Genomic DNA, 19,164 nt, shown 5'->3' on the forward strand with positions numbered 1-19,164 from the left:
CTCTCCTTGTTCACTTGGGACTTGCTCTGCTGCTGGAGTTGGTGAAGCCTGTGGGGTGACCTCGGTTGCTTTTGGCATGAGGTCAGTGTCCTGATCCTGTTCCGACTATACCATCTCCGTGTCCATAGGTTCTACTATCGGTTCATCCTGTTGAGCAAGTTCCTATTCCTGCAATTGCTCACCATGTTCATCATCTGCTGCTGGTGGATTTGAGTCTTCAACCTGTATCGGCACAGTTTGCGTTGTCTGAGCGCCTTGCACTTCCTCATGTTCTTGTTCTTGTTCCTATCCCTGTTGCGCTTCCTTCTCTCTTCTGCGCAGCTCTTGTTCTTCTTTGAGCTTCTACTCTACTTCCTGCAACTTCCTCTCCGTCTCTTCCAGTCTTTGCTTATCTCTTCTTTTCTGCACTCCTCTCTTGTCGCGTTGTCGCCTCTTTGCTTCTATCTCCAAATCTACTCTCTCAACAAGTGGATCTTCCTTAAACTTGTAGCTTTGCTCCGCCTCTGCGCTTTCGGCAATCTTCCTCTTGCCTTTGTCTTGCGCAGGGTTGCTGTTGTTGTTGCTACTCCCTGTGGTGCTGCTGCCTTGAGTGCTGCTAGCCACTCTACTGCCATGCTGACCGATTCATTGAGCCTAGAGGAGTTATAGCAATATCTCCAAGGGTCTTCCTCTGGCCAATGACACACCCTGTGGATCCAAGGATAGTACACTCTCGTACAGTGGTCCCTGCATAAGCCATGTAGATTGTATGGATTGAAACTCTTGGTGCCGAACTTAAACTTCTTGAAGTCCTCAACCTTGGCATCCGCTTCTTTCAAACTCCAAATCGCGTACAACCCAATCCACAAAGGAAGCATAGGCCATGGTGCCTTCTTCTTCTTGTGCAGTCCAGCTGATAACCCTGTCGAGATGTGGTATGCAACCTCCTACATGACCAGCTTGTCTGTGGCAAACTTCGACAACAAATGCGGAGCCTTCTCCGCGTTGTACATCCTGATGAAGGTGCCATCAGGTGAGGCATACCAATCTACAATGTTCAACAACGCCTCCATTACTGCCTAGGACATGCAAGGCGGATCTTGTCCAAAGATCATTGTGTACAAAGGGGCAACAAAGTGGTTAGATATTCTAGCCATGACTCCTCGATAGCTGCACTCTGTGAACAACTTGCAATATATGTTCATAGCATTCTTTGACGGTGTCCATGCCCAACCCATGCTAGGAAACTTTAAACATGCATAGATTACATCGAGCAAGTAGGCAGACATGAAGAATCTTGCTTGTTGACCCTTGGGGGGACTCCGGGCATTAGATACATGCACTTTCAACTGAAGAGCCAACATGTCGGACCAGTTGAAAGGCTTTCCTTCACTTGCCAGCTGATCCAACATAACAACCCAACTTTGCAGGAAGGTATTTGTACTCTCTTGGCCATACAAGCGACATGCAAAGATCTGGTTGTATTGAAAAAAGAAATTAACTCAGACAAATATATAAAGCACACATAAAAACCAGACACAAAATATTGACGGAAAAAAGCTAAAGCCTCAGGCTTCCTCAGGTATTCTCTCTCACATTTTCATTCCATTTATAAAAAATATAAGTACCATAACCATACGTATTTTTTCCAAAGCTTGTTCACCTTAAACTTCCATTTGAACTTTCTTCATGCGCCTTTTGGGTTCCACATTCTGTATATTATATTTTTCGGGGACGAGATCATCGTGTTGTAGATTAGATGCTTCGCCTTGCTCAAATCACACGCAATTAAGCATGAGATTTTTCACTATGGTGATCCAACTTCACCACGTATCCGCATATTATGATGGATTGTTGCAGCCTTACAAGAGATTTACAGTTTGCCCGTGCATTGATGGCCATAATGCTGCAGGATGGATTCACATTTCATGCTTGTACTTACTCAATCCTAATGAAGATAGTGTTGGCAAATGATGATTTTGAAGCAGCAATTAATTTTTTCAATGAAATGAAAGATGAGAGAGTTCATTCGGATGTTCAGTCCTATAACACCGTTCTCTCTTCGTCCGTTGAACCAACTCTCACGGATACAATACTCATGTTGCACTCTGGATCACAACCCACGAACTATACTCTTCTGCACTTGCACCAATCAGCAGGGTCGGTCTCCACATAGACAGGATTTAACTTAGAACAGCTTTGATACCACATATTGAAAAAAGAAATTAACTCAGACAAATATATAAAGCACACATAAAAACCAGACACAAAATATTGATGGAAAAAAGCTGAAGCCTCACGCTTCCTCAGGTATTCTCTCTCACATTTTCATTCCATTTATAAAAAATATAAGTACCATAACCATATGTATTTTTTCCAAAGCTTGTTCACCTTAAACTTCCACATAATACATATTAAAACAACTCAGAAACATATTGTAGTAAACATACATACGAAACTAGACAAAAATATAGGCGGAAAAGGCAGAAGCCTCAGGGATTCTGTCTCACATTTTCATTCATTAAAAAAATTGAATATAGTGTTACAAATAAATATATGAGAGATAGTGTCTCAAGATAGTGCGTGCTATCTTAGACACTTTTAGTTGAGATAATTTCTCCTTTGGTTGAGATAATTTCTCACCAGACACACACCAATATAGGAGTTACCTAAACTAACTCCTATCTTAGAGGAACAACCCAAGAGTTAGGCACAAATTCCTAACTTGGATTATTTAATTTATTTATTTATTTTTGGATTTATTATTGTTTTATGAGAGGGGCTAACAGGTTGGGTGTCGTCCTAAACTTTGATGGCTCCCTTAACCAATGCTTTAGGATGTCTCTTGTGTTTGTGCTGCTGTTGGGAGTGTAGAACGGTGAATCGATCTTGTCCACTGGCTACGGCAAATGATACGTCTGTTGATAATCCTCCGCCCTGAAGGCAACTAGCTCTACTCCACTAACACTGCTCAGTATCATTGTCTCAGGATCAGTGTGTGAGACAATCCAGTGGATCACGTCTGCGCACGGGAAGGTGGGATACCTGCATGCAACCTTGTACAATCCTGACTTATGAATGTTGACATAGACATGACGGTCCTCCAGATTCTCCTCAAAAATTGCTTGCGAATATAGTGTTGATGTCTTTCCATGTGATCTTGATGTCTTTCTCAATGAACAGATGTGTGTCTGCATAAACGAGCAAGCTCATAGACACTTGTTCAACCACATCTCCAGTACTGCTTTCAACTGTGTCCTTTGATCCAACTCTCTTGGAGGCCATGTTACCTATACTGCTGAGAAGTTGCTCAACACCTGTTGTACCTGGAGATAGAGAAGACACTCACGACAAGCCAATGTCAGCTGAAAAACATAAAGCAACTCGGGAATCAATCATGCAGCAAAATGGGTGACTGCTAGGCAAGATTGCGCAACATTGACTCTGAGAGGCTGGGAGACTGTCAGCTGGAATTGTGCATTGCGCAGTCCCAGCTGCCAGTGAGGCCTGCTGCTGACTGGAACTGTGCAGAGCACAATCTAGAGAGGCTGACTGTGGACTAGAATTGTGCAATGCGTAGTTCAGTCTAGCTGGGTTTTTGGCTGGAACTGCGCATTGCATAGTCCCAGTGGGCAAGACAGGGCATTGTCTCCCAGAATTGCGCAAAGCACAGTTGGGAGCAAGTGTCAAGCAGCCTCTACGCAATTCCTGGAGGCAAGGCAGAGCTTTGACTTCCGGGAATGCGCAATGCATGCTGGGAGAAGCAAAATCTGGGCCAAGATAACCCAGATCTGCCCAAGGGCAACCTGAAAACGAGAAGGACTGAATGAGCGTGCAAAGATGGTGCAGATCTGAGTGAATAGAAATGCATGCAATCCAAGAAAGTGCAGAAATCAATCAAACGAAAAAAACAACGAAGCTCATGAAGAGAATCACTGCAACAATCATTGTCAGTGCGGAAACAGGGTTATGCATGCGACACTAAGGAAAAGCAATGCAAAACTAGAAACGACACTTCTACAAGTTAAATACATTAAAACGCCAACAGTTGTTTAATGAAACAAGGAAAACAGCGCTCACGCAAGCCAAGAAATCAAAAGCGACAGAACAAGCAGCAAAAGACATGAAAAGCAAAACTTACCCAGAAAAGTTGTGCCAACTGTGTCGAAGGTTCCTAGATGCCTCGGGAATGCCAAAGCTCCAAGATCGAATGTGAAGAATGAGCTCTGGGGCATCTATTAAATAGATTGGTTAGATTTAGGGTTTAGATGTGCATGCCACAAATCTAGGAAAGAGCGAAACTTGGCGAAAAGTTTCTAAAATTGACTTTGCATGTAACTCCCAGTGCTAAAAATAGATCCCTAAAATCTAGGGTTGCTTTTTCGCTTTTTTTTCTTTTTTTGGAAAAGTTGTCATGCATGCAAGGAAGAATTGCGTTGTTCTGGGGGAACCAGGCAGCCTACCAGAACATGCAACGGACAGCCACTGAAGGGAAGCTTCTACAATGTTTTTGGGCTGAGTGGCCTCGGCTATCTCTCAAGTTCTGCGCAATTTCCCAGAGCAAGGTTGGCTACCTACTGGGTCAGTGCAGTTTTGAACCTCAACTCACTGTCGGGATGGTCTGCATTGTTTTCCACAGCAAGGTTGGGCTGCCTGCTCTGCGCAATTTTCCAGAGCACGGCTGGGTTGCCTGCTCTGCGTAATTTTCCAGAGCAAGGCTGGGTTGCCTGCTCTGCGCAATTTCCCAGAGCAAGGTTACTAGCCTACTCTGTGCAATTTTCCAAAGCAAGGTTGGCTACCTGCTCTGCGCAATTTCTGAGTGCAAGGCAGCTGCTAAGCTACTCTGCCCAATTCTTGAGTGCAAGGCAGTGGCCCTCTAGGATTGCGCAATTTTCCCAGACAACACAAAGACCGAATGAACCAAGTTTCTGGGTTAGCTTGTGGTTAGTCGACAGAACAAGAAAGTGAACACAAGTTGTTAAGTGAAATATAAAATCAAATGAAACACAAGTACCTGAGCAGTACAAGATGGCTGCTAAGATTTCAAGGAGAGAGGCTCCAAAACGAAGCGAAGGCAAAATTTTGGAGGGTGGTTGGCCAGAATACTCGTTATCCTCCCCACCCAGTTTCAAATCTCGTAAGTTGACATATTTATGCTCTAGAATAGAGTAACTATGTTGCACTCTTAAGTGAGTCGATACTGAGAGCTAGCCTAGTACCAGCAACCTCTCTCTTGCCTTCGCGCTGAGAGGGAGACCGACTTTATTCCCCAGGCGATACCCAATGCCCAAAATTTTAATCAATTGGGTTTATTTTAGGTGGTTGGGCGAAATGGTTGTTATCTTCTCCCCCTAGGTTCAAATCCCTGCTATTGACATGATGATCTATAATGCCTTGATAAATATTGTTGTAATGGCTTCGTGCCTATGAATATTGTTGTAATGGCTTCGAACCTTGTGAACTCTTAAGTGAGTATACTTGTGGTTTGGCTTGGTACCAACAACCTCACTCAGCCTGAGAGAGGTAGATTTCTTTCCTCGGAAAAAAAATACAGTCTACATATATAATCTACAAACTTTCAGTGGTTGATATATTCAAATAAAAAATCGACTATCTGTGGTCCTTGATAAAAACAAAATAGCTTGGACAGCAAAGAAATAAATAGCCTCCAGCCCAATCTGGAATAGATTATAGAAAAGTAAAAGGGTAGATCAATGCTTTCAATTAAATGGAGTATATACTGGGAGAATTCAACATTTCCCAAGTTTTGCATATCATCGGTTACCAAAGTCTTCCCACTCCAAATTGACTCTTAAGTTTGACTTTACTCTTTGAAGAAACAGTCAAGCCAGGCCTTCAACTCTAACTTAGCCGCAAGTCATGCTAACAATTTTGATTTTGATGTCAAAATCAAGTCATATTGACACTGTGGGTTTGACTTGTGAATCAAAATGACTTGACGAGTTTAACTCACAAGTCCCATAAGTCAGACTTGGTCATTAATCTATAAAAGATAATGAAAAACATTAAAAATTTAAAAGAGACTTACTGTGCTTGCTTTTCTGAGACTATTTCATAATAAACAACCAGTAGACTTGTGTCCTGTCCAGAATCCATGGTGGTTTTTTAGCATTTCATATCATCTACATACTTTGAAATGAGTTCTTATTGAAAATTTGCATCATATAGAAATCATACAATTTCGTATTAACGAAAAATCTATTTTATACTGAAATTTAGTGTATTGTAATATTATTTTAATCTCTCATGTCAACCTACGAATTTTTCATGAGTTTCAAGTCATCTCTTACACCTCAACTCTGCCAAGTCATTCTTCAAGTCGAGTCCGTTAACTTTGGTCAACAGTACAAAATTCTAAATTTACAAACCAAGATAATCGTATTAACCTTATTAGCTTCAGATCTTTTATTCCAGATATTGTGTGCTCGTGCATTAGCTGCCTCTGCATAAAAGAAAAAGACATTCAATTTTTAAAACTACAAATATTTAAAGAGGTTTTGACACAACGTGGTGCAAGAAGAAAATAAAATAGCCATAAATGTTCAGAAAGTACAAGGCTAATCTAATCTTCTATTGCTTTAACAAAACCTCCAATGTTAAGAAAATTTATAAGAGCATTCTTTCTTTATTAGTGACGGAATGAACAAGAAGCACCTAGAATACGACAAACGTGTTTTCAAACTGAAATAGTTAAAAATATAAATCTGTGAGGGTAAGAAGGAGAAAGAAAAAAAGAATTTATTTTAACGTCTACGAGGTTAAATATAGTTTATGGGACAGATTACTTCTTCATCTGCTTGTATTTGACCATTTTTCTGTGAAGCTTCAAAATAAATGCTCCCAGCTTCTCGACAAACCTATTGCTAAATAGATTATCCCAAGAGCTAGTTCCCTGTTGTCTTTGAAGGCCTCACATTCTAAAATGAAGTGTTTTTCTATTTCCACTTTTCCAGAAGAACAAAAAATGCATACTCTTTCCTCCCACACTTCTTTTGGCATTTTCCAGCACCCTGTTTCACAACGGAGTTGATAAGAATTAGTCCTTAACTGAGCAATAAAAAATTTGGCTCTTCAAGAGATATTGGCCTCTATGTATGCTTTTGGTTAATGACTATGAGTGGGAGCAACAAAACTGCCCCAGTCAGATGCTTTAACTGAAAAACGAAACATTGACCGTTAGAGACATCATCACAAAGTTATTATAACATACATTCATCGCTGCAAAGAATCCTGAGACTTCATTTTCCATCTGTACGTGAGGAACGCACCACGTAGGTCAACATAAATCGGGGAATAATGTATATTTTCATTAGAATTAAAAAGGTTCAAAGAGCATTGTCTATTAGAAAACTTGTTGTCCACGATTAATAAGGTTGAAGATCCATTCACATGGATTCATATGTAACCATACTCTAATGCGGAACTAGGCCATTTATCATCAAGATTATAAGATGGAGATTTTATTTATAAGAATCAACCACTCAAACAACTTAAATTCAAAAGTAAAATGGCCAATATCACCATGGGAGAGAATATTCCAAAAAGGAAATTGAAAACCAGTTGAAATTTGTCAATCTTGATTTAAAGTTTAAAGGCATCTAAAGCTGCAAACTTTTGAGGAAACAGAAAAATCTCGCTTAATCACTAAATGTTGGAGAAGCAACCAGCGAGCTTCAACTTCGTATGAACGTCTTTTATATTATGGAAGATTCAGTTAGTAGACATCAATGTAAGTGATATGTGACAATAACATTGAGTTATTAAGATTAATGATTAGGCAATCAAACCACCATAACCAGCCTAACCTAGAATGCTATACAACAATGTGGGTGGCCTTTTTTGGGTTCTTGATCATTTAAATCTTACTCGCTGTAGCATCATTTCATTATCTTCAATCCAGAAGCTGGCTTTGGGATGCAAGTCCCCATGTTGATGTGATAACGCCATCCCTCACTCCAGTAATAACATTGCAGGTTGTTTCAGTGTCATGCTTTGTGGACCTTTTCTAGTTTGTGGTTGTTATGTACGTAATGTTACAGGCTATCTTTTCCTACAGTGGCACATCCCTAGGCTGAAATTTTTGTTGCATATTAATACTCTTACTCTCTCCACGTTTATGTGTGGTTGTCATCTATGTAATATTACAGGCTGACTTACTAAAGTGGCACTTCCCTATGATGAGATTTTGTTCCACATTAATGCTCCCTCTCTCTCCACAATTGTGTGTTTATTTTGTTACATACCTTAAACTTCCATAAGTAAAGAACTGTGCATACCTTCCACACTAACTCGAGGAATGAAGTGGAGAACATGAAAAACAGAATTCATTTGAAACACCTACAAGAACTTGTCCTCCGTTGCTCAGGTAGAAATAACTATGACGTATGCAAAACTTTTATATGAGCAGAAAAAATGAGACTGAAAATGGTTACAAGCAAAATTCCTCCTCTATACAGAAATGATAGAAAATGAATTGTACTTACTATGCTTTCCAACATCTATTCTAAATTATAATGCCCTTCCCTTTCAGAGGATGCATTGGAACTGCATCAGAGAACAAAGACTGAGCCACCATTTCTTCTTATTTTATCAGCATAGTGGAGAGGAAAAAAGGAGAAATTTTGACAATATCATTACTTAAATTTATAATTTTTAGAAAGGCAAGAAAGTGAAACCTTTGTGGCAATGAACCAAAATCTGAAAAGAAAAATGCAGCGTTACAGATCGACGTGCTCCCAGGATTGGGGACATGCCCCCGTGTTCCCAGATGGCAGGAACACACTACAGAACATTTTGTAGTGTCACCCAAAATACAAAACACCGCGCAAAGCACAGCCGAATGTTTCTTAGGGAAAGGGAGGCATTTCGCAAGTGAGGAAAACTCCTAGATACTCCCACTACTCCTCCACCCACTTGGATTTCACCCTTGAAAATATTCAGAAAGATAAAAACAAAGAGATAAACCTAAAAGCCTGGTAAAACAGATTCTTAAAGGAGTTCTTTCGAGGAATTGGACATTGAGTATCTGCAGACTAGACCATAAATGTTGCCGAAAGGGAATGCCAATGGTCCCAATGATTTGCCCAAGAGTCCACACTTGTCTCCTCCAAGTCCTCCTGTTCTTGCTCATCGTCATGCTCATGCTTAAATCTTTTCGTATCTTCTATTGTTCAATGCTATGCTATAATAAAATCCTGCATGTCCATCTGCAAATATATTATAAATTTATATGACATTGTGATGAAACAAGATTTGCAGGGTGACGACTGTATTAAAAATATGTGAAGTACTACATTTACTTGAACACAGCTTGCTCTCTCTATTCCTACATTCATAGAATATACGAATTTGCATTCATAAAATGTAGAGGAAGACAAGCAAATGCTTTCATAAAGTTATCTTGTTATCATTGATGAATTATTTTTAAAGGAATAATCACGAAGATTAGTAGATTGACCCTTACAAGAAGATCATTGAGTTAACCCCAAAATAAGTACACACAATTAAGAGACTTAAAATGGTCATCATCATATTTCCTCTGGAGCTCGAGAAAAATTACAGAGGACAAAAGAGTTATATTGGCATACAAAGAGCCTCATGGCCCATGCCATACAGGGCACTGAGGCTCACCACCGACTCGTGGAGCGCATAGCTTCCCTGGAGAGGCGAAACCGTCTGATAATCACAACGCTCACCTGGATGGTGAAGAAGAATGGTCCAATGGAGGCACATTCCAGGTTGGTGGGCCTGGCTCCTCCAAAGATGCACCAATTTCGCTTTCTGAAGATAAGCCCAGCCGCCCACTCCGTTAAATGCACCAGATTGGGTCTACTCCTGCAAACCCATTCCCTTTATTTTCCAGGCTTGTAAATGCTTATGCACTCTATAATTACAGTTGTTTCATACTGTAGAAGTTTAGGCAAGTAATCTCTTTGACTGGTAAGCCTGGTTTCTCTCCATGGATAGGCATTTTGATAATGTTCTTATGATGCATAACCCAGATACTTGGCAGCAAGTCCCTGGCTTCCGTACTGGGCTGGGCACTTTGCCCAGTTTTGCTTACAAGATTCATCTTGAAGCCCTGACACTCGCTATGTAAATTTTGGCAGCCTGTAAACTAGCAATTGTCCCAAAAGGTACAAAGAGAGGCCGATAGGATTATTAAATTGGAATTGTTAAATTTTTTTAGAAGAGTTAATTGGTTTGTGGAAAACCTTGTTTTCTTGGAGTGGATCATTGTGCAATTACTTTTCAGGAACACATTAAATGTCTTATTTCATTTTAGAGTAAGTTAATTACCCAAAATCAAGAAAAGTTTATTACCCAAAATCAAGAAACCTCTATAGATCGCCAAGCATATATGAAGAATACATTTCATTCATATGCAATACCAAATCCATCTTTTCTTTTCTCTGAGTAAAATTTCAAAAGCATGAACACATGCCATTTCATATGCACAATAAACCCAACTTCTGAAATTTCAATGATTGGATGCATCTCATTCAAAAAATATATCAAAAAAGAGAAGACAAAAACATAGAACATTTAACAACTACTTTCAAATGCTCATGTTGCTTTGATGAAGAACTTTACTCCCCTGCACATGCATGTTTCTCATGATATCATTTGCATTAGTGCTTCTGCTTCAAATCTCTTTAACCTCCACATGCTTGTTTCTCATGATATCATTTGCACTAGTGCTTCTGCTTCAAATATATCTTTAACAAGATAAAGTGTTATTTCCCTAGTTCAAGCATTTCACATTAGAAAATTTTTGTCCATTATTAATATTCACATTAGAAGATGTTTGTTTATGATTATTGATACAAAACATGCGGGTCCACACAAAGAACCTAAGACTATTACAGCATTTCACATTAGAAGATGTTTGTCTATGCTTAATAGTACAGAGCATGCAGATCCATACCAAGAACCTAAGACTATTACATCCTTCATTGAAAAGGGTAGATCTTTTTAAAATCAACAAAGTTTGGTAACAATTTCCCCAGGTAAGGCGGAAATGATCCAGATTTATAATTAGCTTTTGTCTGTTTAACTTTTTGTTCTTTTAGTCTAATGCTTTGTGCTTCTTTGATAAGCATCGTGTTACTGATACAAAATTAGAAAGCAGATGATGTTCAGGTGCATTACAAAAATTGAAAGAACCTTAGAATTTCGCAATGTTTCCTTTCTGTCAGAACCTTTACTCTTCACCAAACAAATATTTATGGGAATTGGGGAGGGAGTAGCCTTCTAATGCCTTTAAAAAAATTATCTTCAGCTGTCTCTTGATGATAGAAACTGTGGGTATTGCAACAAAGACGACTGATCTGCCACTATTGTTGAGCAGTGATAGCTATAACTGGGGCATAAAGAATTCTGATGTCATCCAGCTCAGCCTTGTTATTGCATTGTGGACACTACTAACTGCCACTATTGTTGAGCAGTGACAGCTATAACTGGGGCATAAAGAATTCTGATGTCATCCAGCTCAGCCTTGTTATTGCATTGTGGACACTACACATTTACAGAAATAGAAAATTACAATCCCCAAGATTTGGTTGCAACAAAAACATAGAAACATAATCTTTTTGAAAAAGTTCATAGCCTTACTAGCTCTCTTAACATCAAGACCATGGAAATCAACAATTGCGAGGTTGAATAATCTTACCTTGCCAATGTTATTCTCATGTCGTTGAAGCCACTTTCTAATACAAGACATGCCAAGCATGTGTCCACAAGCAAGAGAGCTGCATTTTCAGTTTTCAATTGTCAGTCTTTGGACATTTGAAAGCTCTTATAAAATGAATAAAACATTTTGATACAAGGAAAAAAGATAATTTATATGATTTCTGATAACAAGACATAAACATCAAACTAACAAAAGACTACTAGTCTTGACGGAAGCTGGTCGCTTCACTCTTGAAGAAACAACTGAGGAAAGACAGAATACAGTTTTCTTCTTGTTTCAGTTCAGGAATAGTTGTCCAAGTAGATTGAACTTGAGCCGTTTCTTTCTCAGCTTCCATCTTGAAAAATATTTTTCTCTCTCTCTTTCTTCTCAAAGCTTCCTAACTTTTCTTGCAGAACTTAGACAGTTCCTCGCAAAGAACAAATAATGTTTTCTCTCTGTTTTATTGCTAAGTTCTTCTCCAGTTTCACCTGTTTCAAAGCCCTACCCCTTTCTACAAGTGTTTTTGATATGTCAGCTTTTTTCTCTTCTGCCTTTTTCTTTTCTTCAGTTACTTTCTTTAAGGCATCTACCGCTTTTTGTAGACAGTACTCCCTTTCTTGCAGCGTCTTTTCCAATTTTTCCTTCTCACAGGCCACGTTATGCAAATCAACCTTCCCCCGATTTAGTTACCTCGCATATTTCATATTGTCATCACTCAACTTTATCAGTTCCCTCGTATAATTAATGTTGCTATAAGTCTGTATATGATCATTGAAACCCAAGAATACGCTTGACGAGAGTCCGTGATACATTTCAAAAATACCGAAGTTAGCAGCAGGTGGAACTGACTGCGAGAATGAGATGTTTGTTCTTGTAATGGGAAAATGTTGGGCAGTATTACTAATCCCAAGGCATTGAGTATTAAATTGATGCAACTGAGAATTAGAAGTTTCAGTTACACTGCTCGGAAACATATTCCAGTTGTTTACAATTCCATGACTCTGTGGTGGAATAACCTTGCCCTCTTCGAATTGAGACCGTTGCCAACTGAGTTCCGTTTCCAGGCGAAACAGGAAAATTATTTACAAATTCAGGAATACGTGGCACCGATTCCAAACATTCCAAATAAGGCAAGAGATAGGTCTCTAGTTGCCCATGAGAAGCCTGCACATGATATTGGTAGGGAATGGGGCAAATGACATTTCCATCTTGATTTCTAACCTGGCCACATTTGAAGTATCAATTAAAAGCGTATTTGCACTACCATGTCTCCCAGATCTTCCCACACTCTAGTCAAATTCTTATAGCATCCATGAACTGCATTGCCCTGTCGGTTGATTCTCGTTATGATACAGTCCTCAATGGAATAAGAAAGAATCCTACCAGAACTACTACCTCCTAAAATGTTCTGCAGCACAAAATCATGGACCTCTCTAGGTTTCCTGACCACAGAACCACCTTGAATGCAGAAAAACAAGCCCACGGAAATCTGCAAGCCTGAGGGTGCACAAACACAATATAGGGGTCCACAACCAAATTACCATGGGCGAAAGTACCCTTACTTTTGTGAACAAAATGTGCCAGGAGATACTCTATACTGATTACCAACAACTTGTCATATTTCCTCACTCTTATTTCCTTCACCATCTTTCTCTGCTCCGACTCTGCCCGTCCAGAGAATCCCCTTGACAGGCCCTTTGGAATGCCTTGCATCTGCTAAAAATTCTTGGGGATGATGAAGCAGCCAGTGTTGACATCTGCGTATCCTTCATGAGTCCTCCCTTTCCCTATTGCAGGGGACATGACCCACTTCTTGGACACATGTCTCCACATCGTAGGAGATGTTATGGGAGGGTTCCCTGACTAAATTGGACTTACCTCCCTTTGAAACAATCTAGAATTGCGATTTATATGTCCTATTCTGATGCCTGGTATTTTTCATTCATAATGTTTGCTCTGTTTCTTCATGTACAATGATTTTATTCAAGGTCTGATTTCTATTTTCCATGCCCTATCATATAAACCTGTGTGGAAAGTTATTCTAGGAGTTTGATGTTTTGCAGAGTTTTGGTTGTGGTGGCCAACAGGACTTTTCAGTTTACAATTTCATTTTCTCAGATTTTCAATGGTCTGTCATATATTTTGCATGAACCTGTCTAGGGAGTAATTTTAGTCTGATATTTTTGCTGGCAGTTGGTTGTGGTGGCCAACGGTTGATCTTTAAGAGCTGTGAACTCTTCAGTTTACAGTGTTGCCTTCTAAGATTTTCAATTTTCTCAATTTCCACACGTCAATATGATGGAATTAGTCCTTGGCATGGAGCCAAAATACACTCCCAATAAAAATAAAGTTAAAAGTCTTACAACACTATCTGAATATATTGAAAGAAAAGATAAAGAACATGTCAAATATATTGATACAACTATCTTAATATATTGAAACAGAAGGTAACGATCGTGTCAAAATGCCCAAGTTGTTGAATCACTAACATAATAAGATAAAGAGTTGTGCCATGACGAATAAATTGTAATGACAGTTTTGTGAACAATCTTGCTTGTAATAATTATATTTTTCATACAATTCAAAAGAATCTGTTTCAAATTTACCAGCATGTACATAGAGAGAGTGTTGATGTTAGCATATAGCATGTACATAGAGAGAGTGTTGATGTTAGCATATTTCAAAACAATGGAAGCAATGTTGCCTTATCTCAAAATAACCCATTTAGGTGCAATCCTAAAATTAAAGCACTAAAATGATATCAATAAAATGATCTTTCCTTTGTACATAGGTCATAACAACTGATGTTTGCCTCAGGTTATGTCATATGTCATATTTTAGTTGGATCACAATATTACATATCATTAATTAAAAAACTTTGATACATAGGTCATAACAACCCATGTTTGCCTCAGGTTATGTCATATTTTAGTTGGATCACAACATTACATATCATTAATTTAAAAACTTCATAATACCGCTTAATAGCACAATTTGACAGAGTGACCTGTAGTGCTTTCTTGGCTTTAGATACCAGGAGCCAGGAAGACCTTGCCTCAGTAAAGATAAACGCTCTCAAATAATAGTTGAATAGTCACATGAGAAAAACCCTGCAACACATCCAAGAAAAATGTTTACAATATAAATTAAGAGCTTAATTCAGCGAAATTGGATAAAATTATTCAGATGGTGATAGCATACAACTTTTCCTTTTAGACTGACTCTCAGTGTACCATGAAATTACAATATTGTAATAGTACATGAATTACAACAATTTATTTAATGGGAGCTATAGCAAGCGCAAGGATGCATAAACAGTTTGTTCCACTGGTTATGCGCATAGAAGAGTATAGCAGTAATTGACTTCATTAGGCCAAAAGTAATCACTAAAACAAAAATCGAAGGCTCATTTCCTCTTAAACATATTAAAGTTATCCCTCAAAGAGGCCTGGTAATTTGATAATGAATGTCAGAATCTACGTTCTTGAGCTTCAACACTTCAGCTTCTCATCCAAGAAGAATATATTATGACACCTCCATCTTTTGATATTTGAACCCCCATTTATACACTTCCCAGTCCAAACCATTTCAATATAGAATATTATGTGCCCTATGTTGCACAGACACCAGCATTCACCAGTTCCTATATTCGAGCTTTGTGGAAACATGATATATAAAAGCATGAAATTCTCCATGGAGGAGGCTATGAAGGAGCCCAAATTCAGACACACTAAGAATAAAGCCTCCTATTGTACAGTTCAACAAGAATGAAAGCCCTAATGACAATTTCAAACCCCAAATTCTCGAACTAAATTTCCCTCTCAGTTCTCCCTAAATCCAGAACATAACATAAACTGTCTAATTCCTAGCATGGCTAAAAACACCTAGGACAGCTACTCATCTCGAAACAAATATCTCATGAAGCTTCTTAATCTGAATTTTAAGTGGAAACATCCCTTTCTAGAAGGCCTCATAACATCTTAATAGTCGTCCATCTCCCAGTCAGAGTTGATCAACCAACATCCTGCACAATCTCTTTCACCTTAAAATGCATGTTGTTCAATTCATGAAGCAGGGCAGAGGAGGACCATGTCACCTTTCTCTTGTCAATCACTTGAAAAATTTGGCCTGCAAATCAAGTATTGAAGGAGCCCAGGAGAGATGATGCGTGGTCAAATGCAGAATGGACCCACCTCGGTTTAACCAGCAGTGCAGGTGCAAGAAACCCACATAAAAATAGCAACAGCATTGCTTCCATATACATGGCAGCCGAAATTGCAGTTCTCTAGCCTAGATCTTTGCTGCCCTTGTCTGTCGAGATCTTTGTCTTTCTTCATTATGGCTTCAGTCCTCAACACTTTGCTTCAAATGCTTGATGATGGTAGACTTACGGATGGCCAAGGTCGCACTGTTAGTTTCTCAAACAGAGTCATTATCATGACATCCAACCTTGGAGCAGAGCACTTGCTTGTTGCATTATCTGGCCACACAACAGTAAAAACCACAAGAGAGAATGCCATGCAAGAAGTATGCACACGCATTCCTGGACTCTGTGTATGCATCTTTTTCATATAATTTTATCACGAAGTTGGCGGCGGTGCTTTGACATGCCTTTGAATATTGTTGCAGGTTAGAAGACATTTCAGGCCAGAGTTATTGAATAGACTTGATGAGATAGTTGTATTTGATCCTCTTTCTCATGATGAGCTCAAGAAAGTTGCTAGAGTACAGATGAAAGATGTAGCAATTCGTCTTGCAGAGAGAGGTGTTGCTTTAGGGTTTACAGATGCTGCTCTGGATCTTGTTGTTCACGAAACCTATGATCCTATAAATAATCACTTTGTTTCTTGTTTTATTCAGTCTAACTTGCCAGGGGATGTGCCCCCTACCCTAATAAACTTGACACTGCATCTCCTTCAGAAGTCCTCCCTTTCCCTATTGCAGGGGACATGACCCACTCCTTGGACACATGTCTCCACATCGTAGGAGATGTTGTGGGAGGGTTCCTTGACTAAATTGGACTTACCTCCCTTTGAAACAATCTAGAATTGCGATTTATATGTTCTATTCTGATGCCTGGTATTTTTCATTCATAATGTTTGCTGGGTGTTCTTCATGTACAATGATTTTATTCAAGGTCTGATTTCTATTTTCCATGCCCTGTCATATAAACCTGTGTGGAAAGTTATTCTAGGAGTTTGATGTTTTGCAGAGTTTTGGTTGTGGTGGCCAACAGTGAATATTAAAAGCGCAGGACTTTTCAGTTTACAATTTCATTTTCTCATATTTTCAATGGCCTGTCATATATTTTGCATGAACCTGTCTAGGGAGTAATTTTAGTCTGATATTTTCGCTGGCAGTTGGTTGTGGTGGCCAACGGTTGATCTTTAAGAGCTATGAACTCTTCAGTTTACAGAGTTGCTTTCTGAGATTTTCAATTTTCACATTCAGTTTCAGATTTTCTAATTTTCACATGATTTTCTTCCTTCTGTATGGATCCCATCGATATAAATTTCAGTTCTGTTCTTTAAATTTTAACATTTTCCTCCCGCACTTGAACTTTAAAAATGGGGTGTTGCCTGTCTCTGCGTACTCGGCGAACTTAGTTCAAAGTATATAGTAAAGGGATGTTTTTGGTGTGTTTGCTTATTAATATATATTAATGCATTGTTTACTTGTTAATACTAGTGAAGCAGGCATGATCATTATTAGCCTTTGTGGTTTGTGGGCAATTTAGGTCAAAATTTGTGAGTAAAATGCAAGACTAGTTGGGGATTCTCATTTAAAACCTCTAAATGGATAACGTGGTAACCTGGTACTTGCAGGTTTATGGTGCTCGCCCCTTGCAACGATGGTTGAAAAGTAAAGTTCTCACTCTGCTATCTTGGATGCTCATCAGTGGGGAGATTGATGAGAACAGTAAAGTATACATTGATGCACTGCTTGAGCACCAACTCCCAAAGTTTGCTCCAGATACATCCTCAATAATTTCATCTATCACTCGCAATGCTTGGAGTTGATGATGATTTGGTATCAAACAGTAGTCCAGATTTTAAATCTACTTCTCTGAGCTTCATAGTTTTTTCTTACTGCTTGCTTCTGTAAAAGCTTCAATATTTTATATGTGGTGTATTACTGTGAGCCAATGTCACTACTTAGCTGTGTTCAATTTCAATCACTCTGCATAATGGCTGATTTCACTACTTAGCTGTGTTCAATTTCAATCACTCTGCATAATGGCTGAAGCTGTGTCTGAAGTCGAGTGGAGTACATGTAAAGTCCCTTGCCCACTTGATCTACTTGGAGCAAACTTTTAGAGAACAAGAACATGATAGTAACAAACCTAGGGGCAAAACCTTTTGCTTTGCAAATTCCAGTTGGGATCCTTAATAAATATAGTTAAAGTCTATAAGCACTTTTTAAGGCATTTCGGCGCCCCTCAGTAACTAATTTAATCATTTGCACATCTCTTGAGCTAGCTCACTGAAAATACATATAACGATCATGTTTCAAAAAGAAATAGATGGACCTACACGTAAGCAGAGAAGCAAACAGTTCCGGCTCCTCCAGTGGTAACCAAAAGGAAAATTTTACAAATGGGTGAAATTCATTGCCACCTGTAGCATGTAGTATAAAGGAGGACAAATGAACTTCTGCCGGGTTGTTGGAGATTCAGAGGCTTCAGAAAAGGCCTGTAGCCTAATGGCATGTAGCAATCTAGCATTGCAGAGTGTTTGAATTAGATAACAGCCCAAAACCAAAGATATCATCCACAAATGAGATGCAATTAGGGGATCACGGCTTCAATCAGACATGATGTTATGAAAATTCAATGTCAATACAAACTGGACCAATAGACAGATTTTTTTAATCGTTGACAGAAGACAATTTGAATTAACATGATCCATAGAAAGATCATTAAGTTTTAAAAAACTTAGATGACCTTACACTTATGCAGAGCAGCAAAGGTTCCTTCTCCTCTAGTAGTTATCAAAAAGGAAACAGATGGCTAAAATTTCTTAACGCCTTTATCTTTTTGTAGAGAGAAGGACAATGAAATTGTGCCTATTCAATGTAGGTTTCGATAAAAGGCTCGTATCAATCCAACATTCCAGTGTTTCAATGAGATAATACGCCATAATCAAAGAGAAGATCCACAAGGAGAGACGGTTAAGAAATCATGGCTTCAACTGGACACAATGTTGTGAAAAGTCAAAGACGATAATGGACCCTTGGGCTGAGATTTATTTTTATAGTTAACATAAGACAATTTGAATTAATATGATCCATAGAAAGATCATTAATTTTCATAAATGGTTCACATAAGCATATAACCAAAAGTTCCTTCTCTTCCAGTGGCTACCAAGAAGGAAAACTATAGAGAACTCTGAACTGCACCCTTTTGTAGAAGAGGGAACATATGCAATTGTGTATGTTTGATGGAGGCTTCAAAAAAGGCCTGTATTAATCTAGTTGCATTGTCTAACCTA

The 19,164-nt window shown here is 38.8% G+C and overlaps 1 pseudogene; it reads left to right on the forward strand.

The window, feature by feature from the left end:
• The first annotated feature begins 16,012 nt into the window (after window positions 1-16,012).
• LOC149236239 (chaperone protein ClpB1 pseudogene) lies at window positions 16,013-17,694 on the forward strand (annotated as a pseudogene).
• Window positions 17,695-19,164: the final 1,470 nt, after the last annotated feature.

Source organism: Pinus tabuliformis, chromosome 8 (assembly GCF_031772625.1).
Source record: "Pinus tabuliformis cultivar Carrire ecotype Pingquan chromosome 8, CPIR1, whole genome shotgun sequence".
Taxonomy (NCBI): Eukaryota; Viridiplantae; Streptophyta; class Pinopsida; order Pinales; family Pinaceae; genus Pinus; species Pinus tabuliformis.